An 8583-nucleotide genomic window follows, 5' to 3' on the forward strand; every position below is an offset into this window, starting at 1 on the left:
TTTAATTTAGCAAATATTTACTGGTGTCCTATTATATGCCAGTCAATATATAAGTTTAAGATGGAATCAAATGTTAAGTTTACTATGTAAGAGGTAATAATAGATACTACCATTGTCATCATCATGTCATATAAGCACCATGAAGGAAGTACTGAACACCATAATAGGAAATAAGAGTTCTAAAGATATGGAGGATTTTATCCTGACTTAAGGATTCCTAGAGCAGATGCCACTTCATTGTGTTTTTAAACATGAACATAAATTTAAAGATGCAAGGGAAGAAGTGTCAAATAAGAGTAAGAGATATTCCATTACACTTAGTAGGCAACAAGGTTCTAACTGGACCGTAATGAAGATTCAGATATACATAGCTTGAGATCTTAGGGTCTAACCTCTAATTGTACCTAATTTCATAGACTGATGTATATGACAGGGCCCCTATATGTGGGGAGATAACTTATACAATGAACAATTGTGGTCAAAGCATAGACAAAATATTTATAACAAATTGGTAAACATCTGACTGAACCAAATCTGAAAGGAAGATAGAGGTACTCAAGCACGAAAACTCATGATGGAGGAAGAAGACTAACACCAGGAAGTAGACACAACAAATAGAGTGTGAAACATGGAGGTAAACAGTTTTCAGCATTGCAGTGCAATAGGGACACCAACTCACCAACTCACCCAAACCCATTTGCCTGACAACAGTGTACTTTGTAATGAAAAGAGCTGTGTAAGGAAACGTATCGTATTGTACAATGTGACCTAGCGGCCTCTCATGAAATTCCTCTCACTGAGCCAGAAGAGAGTCTCCCTCTCAAGTTTCCATTGAGTTTTACAACTGTGAAGGTGAGGATGAATTTATAAACAAAAGCCAGTCACATAAAGACATGTACAATACGATCGTATTTTATAAGTGTCAAAAATATATTAGCTAAACAATATATTGTTATGGGTTATACTGATATCTTGAAAAACCTTTTAAAGCAAAGAAACAGTAACAAAAAACCCAGTTAGTGGTTGCTTGAGAGGGGGGTGGTGAAGTAGGAAGACGATGTGGTCCAGAAGCACAGGGGCTTCTACAGTATGAAGAAAGTTTTATTTCTTAAACTGAGCTATAAGTAAATAGGTACTTGTAATTAATTATTATTACTATATAATCATTTCAATGGAGATTTCATTATGAATAAATATTGACTTTAAAAGAAGTCAGTTTGTACCCTTCAAAATTATTGTATACGCTTCTCTTTTTGTATCTTGCTTTATATCCCTCAGTAATATTCTCTGAAGATTCTCAGTATCATTACAGATGTTTGGAAAAAGGACAGATGTTGTTTGGTATTTTCCTAATTGTCTTCGCTACGGTATCAGATTCATTTCTATTATAGAAACAGTGACTGTCTTATGGCTCACAAAAATGGGTACAATTGCAAATTCATAATTTCAAGTACATATTTTTAAAATACTATATTCACAGGTCTTCTTTAGCCTGTTGGTTGCACAACTCACTATGCTGAAGCAGACATCTGTTGATATGCACGAAAATAAAATATTGTTGTCTTGTTTTTATCTTTTTCATACCGAGAGAATCAAGTTGTAGCTTTTGCCTGAGGGAGAAGTGCAGAAAAATGAGCTAGAGTGATGTGTTTTTCTACCAAGCAGAAATGAACATGGAAGAAAGTTATCCACATAAATTAGGACAGACAGCGGGTCAGTCTGCCCACTCATCCTGCTAGAGGAGCAACCAAGCAAAAGTAAGATACCCTATTATTTGTTTCTCTTTGTTTTCCTCTGGATGAGAGACTGACACAGAAAAAAAAAAAAAAAAAAAAAAAAAAAGGAGTCAAGCGGGGGAGATGAGTCAACCCAGGGATAGTTTCTGTAACAAGGGAAAAGGATCACTGAAGATAAATCTCAGGAGATGAAAATTGGTTTTAAAGGAATATTTCAGGAAGCTTTTATTTTATTTTGCTAGATGATTGAGAAGAGAGAAAAGAGGGAATAAAAATAAAAGTAAAAGGCCTAATAAATGTGAATAGTAAGGAAAACGATTCCTCGAGTCATCTATATGAGAGTCTCTATGACATTAGTAAAAATTTTGTGGACATTAAAAAAAGAAAAATTCCCCTGGTGGTCATTTTCCAAAAGGAAACTGTGGCACTGGCCTCCGACAAAATACTAAAGAGATATCATCCAGCCCTGCTCTCTTCTGTTGTATAAAACACACTGCTTGAAAATACTGTGAAATATCAAAAATGTGGCCAAAGGTTTTTGAAAATCTAAATCACAATAATTCTTTGAATTTGAGTTCAAGGATAGGTCAGCTGAATTTTAAAGATTTGCAACAATATAGTTAGAGGTAATTGATTTGGGAGTCTATATTTCAGTGTAACTCCACCACTGAAAATTCTCTCCTCTGTTTCCATCCTCCTCACTTTGGTCACTTTCGCAGGCTCAGCCTCTTGGATTTAGCTTTATACTTTATGTGCTCTGAGAAGACATTCTGCACCTTATTCCTTTAAGATTTAGATATCCATCAATATGTGTAGTCATTGCAGGTTGATTATCTCTCTTCTCTAAATTAACTGTGTGATCTTTAAGGACATGAACTTTTTCATAATGGCATCTCAGCACTCAGCATAGTGGTGGACACAATAGGTACTCAGTAAATGTTTGCTGAATGAAAAAGTATTGCAACTGAAAACATGTTGCCAACATTGTCAGTCCCTGTGTGGTGTAATTCCAAGCAGCAGCAGCAGCAGCAATCATTCCCAAAATGGAAATACCAGACAGTCAACCTCAGATATTTACAGCTAATACTCTTTTTAACGTATGATCAAATATTCAGCCATGCCACTGCACATATTTAATTCTGATTTGGAGTTTATCATCAAACAGACCTGAAAACCATGATAAAGCAAATTCAGTTGAGTAGCACGTACATTAAAAAAAAAAATGAATGTAACAATTATAAGTCCATTATTGAACATCGAATATGTAAGAAACTCATTTTAGGGTACTCTTTGGTCACTGTTTTTGTTTTTGGTTTTGGTTTTGGTTTTGGGTTTTTTTTGGCCAATTTGGGCGCCATGCCTGTTTTATAGTGGGAAGCCACTACGTCATGGATCCACCATTTAAATGAGAAAATTGTTAAATCCAAGTCTTAGATTTTTGGTCTTTAAAAATGCAAATAATATCATGCTTATTTTTTCACTTCTGAAGAAATCCAAATTAGCAATTTTTTTTTCTATATCATGTTTTGATGTTGCCTCTAAGGACCTACTGCCTAACCAATGTCACAAAATTTTTCTCCTATATTTGAAGAGTTTTACTTTTTATATTTTTTCTATTTTACTTTTAGTCTATCATCCAATTTGAGTTAATTTATGTAAATGATATAAGGCATAAATCAAGGTTCTTTTTTTTTTGGTATATGGGTATCCAATTATTTCAACACTATTATTTGCTGAATCCCTTCAGTGAATTGTCTTTGCACTTCTGTCAAGAACTGTTTGATTTCTGGATTCTCTTATCTGTCCCACTGACCTCTGTGCTTACTGTCTTGCAGATACCTCTCTTAACCACTGTAGTTATATAGTAAGTCTCAAAATCAGGTAAGATGGATCCTCCAACTTTGTTCTTCTTTTTCACATAATTTTGGCTAATCTTGTTTCTTTGCTTTCCAATATACATTTTATAATCAGCTTGTCTATAGCTTGAAAAAAGTCTGCTGGGTTTTAGACTAGTATTGTAATAAATGTACAAATTAATTTGAGAAAAATTGCTATCTTAACTATACTGAGTCTTCTAATAATTGAACATGATGTGTTCCTCCCTTCATTTAGATCCTCTTGATTTCTTTGATCAGCATTCTGTAGTTTGCAGCAGCATACAGATACAGGACATATTTCTTTAGATTTATAACAAAGTATTTCATTTTTAGAGCTATGATAATTGGCATTCTTTTATAAGTTTGGTTTCCAAATGTTCTTTGCTAGTCTATAAAAATACCATTGATCTTTGTACATTTGCCTTGGGTGCGTGTATTGACCTTGCATGTATTGACTTATTATTAGTAAACTTTAGTTCTACGGTCTCTTAGTGTGTGTGCTAATCTGCAAATAGGAACAGTTTTGCTTTTCTCCTTTCTAATCTACATAGCCTGTATTTCTTTTTCTTTCTATGTTGCACTATTTAAGACTTTCAACACAATCTTTAAGAAAAATAGTGAAGAAAATACCCTAGTCTTGTCTCTGATGTTAGGGAGAAAAACAAACAAACAAACATTCATTCTTCTACTGTCAAGTTATGATGTTAGCTGTAGGTTTTTGGCAGATGCCCCTTACCAAGGTAGGGGAGTCCCCTCATATTTCCATTATAGAGAATTTTTATCAGGAATGAAATTTGAACTTTGTTGAATACCCTTTCTTCATCTTTAATATGATCCCATGATTTTTCCTTTTTTATCTGTTAATATTGTAGATTACAGTATTTGATTTTCAAGTGTTGAACTAGTCTTGCATTCCTTCAATAAACTCTATTTGGTAACTCTATAGTTATTATTCTTTTTATATATTGGTTAATTAGATTTCTTAATTTTTTGTGGATATTTGCATCTATATCCATGAGAGATATTGATCTGTAATTTTGTTTTGTGTTTTCTTATTTAATTTCTTCATTGGGGTACTGTTGGCCTGATAAAACAAATCGAGAAGTGCTCCATCTTTTTTTATTTTTCTAGAAATATAATTAATGTTATTTCTTAATTAAATATTTGGTAGACTTCACCAGGCCTGGAGTTTTATTTGCTGTAAGTTTTAAACTACAAATTCAATTTCTTTAATGGATACAGAGTATTCAGAACATCTCTTTCTTCTTCAGTGACATTTTTTCCAGCAGCTTTATTAAGATACAATCCACATGTCATATAATTCACCCATGGAAAGGGTACAATTAATGGCTTGGGGTAATTTCACAGAGTTGTGCATCCATCACCATGATTAATTTGAAAACATTTTTATTACCCCCCAAAAAGAAATCCTGCTCCTTTTATCTATCACTTCCAAATCCCCCCATTCTCCCTACATAACCCCTTATCTACTTTCTGTGCCTGTATATTTGCCTATTGTCTAATACGAAATAACACTGAATGCCAAGGGAATCATACAACATGTAGTGTTTGGCTTCTTTCACTTAGCAGAATGTCTTCAAGATTCATCCATGCTGTAGCATGTAATAGTACTTCATTTTCTTTACTGAATTATATTCCATTGTATGCATATATTTATCATTTCTTCAATTTGTGAACATTCGGGTTGTTTCCACTTTTGAGCTACTATGATTAATGCTGATATGAGTAATCATGTACACGTTTTTGTGTAGACATATATTTTCATTTCTCCTGGGTATATACTTAGGAATGGAATTGCTGGATCATATGATAAATAATGTGTTTAACTGTTTTCCAAAGTTGCTTCACCATTTTACATTCCTGTAGTTAACGAGGATTCCAATTTCTTCACATCCTCCTCAGCACTTGTTATTATCTGCTAAATGACATTTATTTTTTTAAGTTTATTTATTTATTTATTTATTTATTTAGAGACAGATTGAGAGAGAGAGAGAGAAAGTGGAGGAGGTAGAGAGAGGGAGAGAGAGACAATCCCTAGCAGGTTCCACAAGGACAGCACAGAGCCCAGTGTGGGGCTTGAACTCACTAACTGTGAGATCATGACCTGAGCCAAAATCAAGAGTCAGAGGCTTAACTGACTGAGGCACCCAGGTACCCCTGCTAAACGGCATTTAAATGTTTGCATCCTTCAAGAAACTGGTCCATTTCACCTAGTTCATCAAATTTATGTGCACAGAGTTGTTTGTAGTTTTATATTGTTATCCTTTTAATGGCTGTAGTTTGTATTCCCTTCTATTCCTGATATTAGTAATATGTGTTTTGTTTTTTTTTTCTTGTTCATTTTCCAGGGCCACTGCCGCCATCACCTTAGGAGAAAGGATTAACAGAGTTTCATCCCATACCCTCACCCCCATGTATCTATCCTCTGGCCTGAGAAAAGGGACTTGGAGCTTGTCTGTGCCCGGGGCAAACTCCTCAGATACAAGTTGTCCAAGAGTCTAAGCCAGGAAATATGGAAGAAAAAAAGAGAATTCAGGGAAATTACCATTGTACGAGGTCATTCTTTAAGTTGTGATTTCCTCTTAAGTCTGCTATTATTTTGAAAGTTTACCCAAGATTTGTTTCATGTATTATTTCCAAAATTGTAGTTGTCATCAGTGGGAGATATAGGTGTACTTACTTCATTTTAACTGGGAATTGTGTCACCAACTACCCAGTCTTACCTGTAACATTGTCAGCATAAACTCTGTGTTATCATGGAAACATATTCATTTTTCTACTCACTTTTCCCTTAGGGCACAATATTCTAAGGATGATTTTGAAACATTACAAGAAGCTGAAGTATCTTCTCAATCAAAAGATAATTAAATTATGTTCAGTATAATTCTGTCTCTAATTACATTGTAATGTAAGACAATTATTTTGACATTCTTTCCAGCAAGAGTGTAGTTACCCCTTTAATTTAAATAACATTGAGGCTCATATTTTTGTACCTATTTCTTCCATGTGGTCTTCTCTGACATACAAAACTTATACTATTTTCATTATTTTCTACCCTATTTTTTTAATATTATATGTTTGGCCCTTTAGTGTATTCTTGATTTGTTTCATAAAGTAATCCTGCTATTTAATTCAACCATAGTTAAACACCTGGAAGATTTGGATCATGTTCTACTTCTCTGCACTTAGCTTAATGCTATATTCATAGTAAGTAAATACCAAACAAGTTTTGACTGAAAAATACAAGTAAAAGAAGCTTAATCCTTTATTATATTCTAAGCCTAAAAATGGCAGGGAAGATATTACATCTATGTACTTATATGCTGAAAACTTGGACACAGGTTTAAAGGCTCTTTACAGATAAATGCTGATAAATAGAAGGTAAAAAAAAAAAAAAAGAACAAAAGAGGAGGAGTTGTACTTACTTTCATGGATTGAAGTATAATGTTTTTCTTTTCTTTTCTTTTCTTTTCTTTTCTTTTCTTTTCTTTTCTTTTCTTTTTTTATTATGGATGGAGATGGGATAAGTGGAAGGGATTTGGTTAAAGATGAAAACTTTGAATTGATGAAACTCTTTTCATAGCGATGCGCAAGAAAAAGCTGGTAGTATCCAAATTAGGCATCATAATTATCTGAGAACATCAGGGATTAATAGTTTCCTATAACTATGTGATAGAGCTCATAAATAAGTTGGTGTTTAAATATTTAGCTCCAGGGTAGTTTTCACATACAATTTGAGTATCATGATATATACAGCCTCAGGAACAAGATATTGTACATCTGTTTCATTTTGCATTATATTTTCTCTTAATTATCCCCCAACATATTTACGCTTCTAGAGAGAAGGAATTTTGTCTTATTTATTTTTTTCTTCCATTAGCAGTTGGTAGGTCTAGTGTTTGTGCATCACTGTGGCACCATATGGATTGGTTAAAGAGATTTCCTAATTGTGATATCATTATATGCCATCGTGCTATCCTTTCAATGCACATAAGGATTAACATCTTATTTTATATTCAGCATTTTTAAAGACTTTTAAAACACTATACTGACATGTAAAAATGCTTTTTATTATTTTTTAAAATTCTCGGTCAGTTTTTCATTCCTTTTATTAAATAAGTTTGTATTCTTCATTATCTGCACGCTGAAAATAGGTTTCCTTCTCCTGCCTGTATAAGAGGAAAGCTCCAGGTAAAAGGTTTTTTTCTTTTCTCTTCCCTTGTATCTTTGTTACAGGAGGGACAACAGTTTGAAGTGCCCTCTACCCCATTTTTCCATGTGAAATGGATGTTGCAGATAACAAATATCCAGCAGAGTATTTGAATATGACATCCAAATAACAAAATTATCATAGGGTCTAATTTAAAAAATGTGGAATAACCCAAAATTGGATTATGTTAAAATTTTTAATCTGCTATGAACTTTCTTAGAAGGACAAAGAAAAGCTTCTGAGATTTGATTCTAATTTACATTTTAAAGAAATCATTCTTCTTAACACAATGGTCCTCTTTAGTATCATTTAGCTTTATAATCTTCTATCCTTCTGTTCCTCCTTTAAAAAAGCTTTAAATTTCATCTTATCATTGTGTCAGGTACACACTTTTGAGTAAGAGTTTATTAGCCCTTGATAGATCAGAAGAGTTATGTGTGATAACATGCACCTTTCCCAAAAAATTAGAAACCGCCGCTTTGTTCAAATCAGCAATTAACATGAAGCATCTCAGAAACACATAAAGTTATTGAAAGCTAATTTGATAATTTGTAAGCTTTAAAGGGTCTCTCCAAATATCTTTTCTCTGACAGATGTGTAAAATACATATTAAAAAAAAACTGAATAGGGGAGCTTGGGTGACTCAGCCAGTTGAGTGACTGACTTCGGCTCAGGTCATGATCTTAAGGTTTGTGAGTTCGAGCCCCACATCAGGCTCTGTGGGAACAGCTCTGAGCCT

At 33.6% G+C, this 8583-nt stretch overlaps 1 protein-coding gene and 1 long non-coding RNA gene across 9 annotated transcripts in view; one reads left to right on the top strand and one right to left on the bottom strand.

Moving 5' to 3' along the window:
• The window catches only part of CTNNA3 (catenin alpha 3), a 1692711-nt gene that overhangs the window by 444687 nt on the left and 1239441 nt on the right, over positions 1 to 8583 (bottom strand). The window lies entirely within an intron of this gene.
• On the top strand, positions 1595 to 6181 carry LOC122231855. The gene is made up of 3 exons (XR_006209121.1): positions 1595 to 1757; positions 3572 to 3617; positions 5983 to 6181. It is a non-coding gene; the product is annotated as an uncharacterized LOC122231855 (long non-coding RNA).

Source organism: Panthera tigris, chromosome D2, assembly GCF_018350195.1.
Source record: "Panthera tigris isolate Pti1 chromosome D2, P.tigris_Pti1_mat1.1, whole genome shotgun sequence".
Classification (NCBI taxonomy): Eukaryota; Metazoa; Chordata; class Mammalia; order Carnivora; family Felidae; genus Panthera; species Panthera tigris.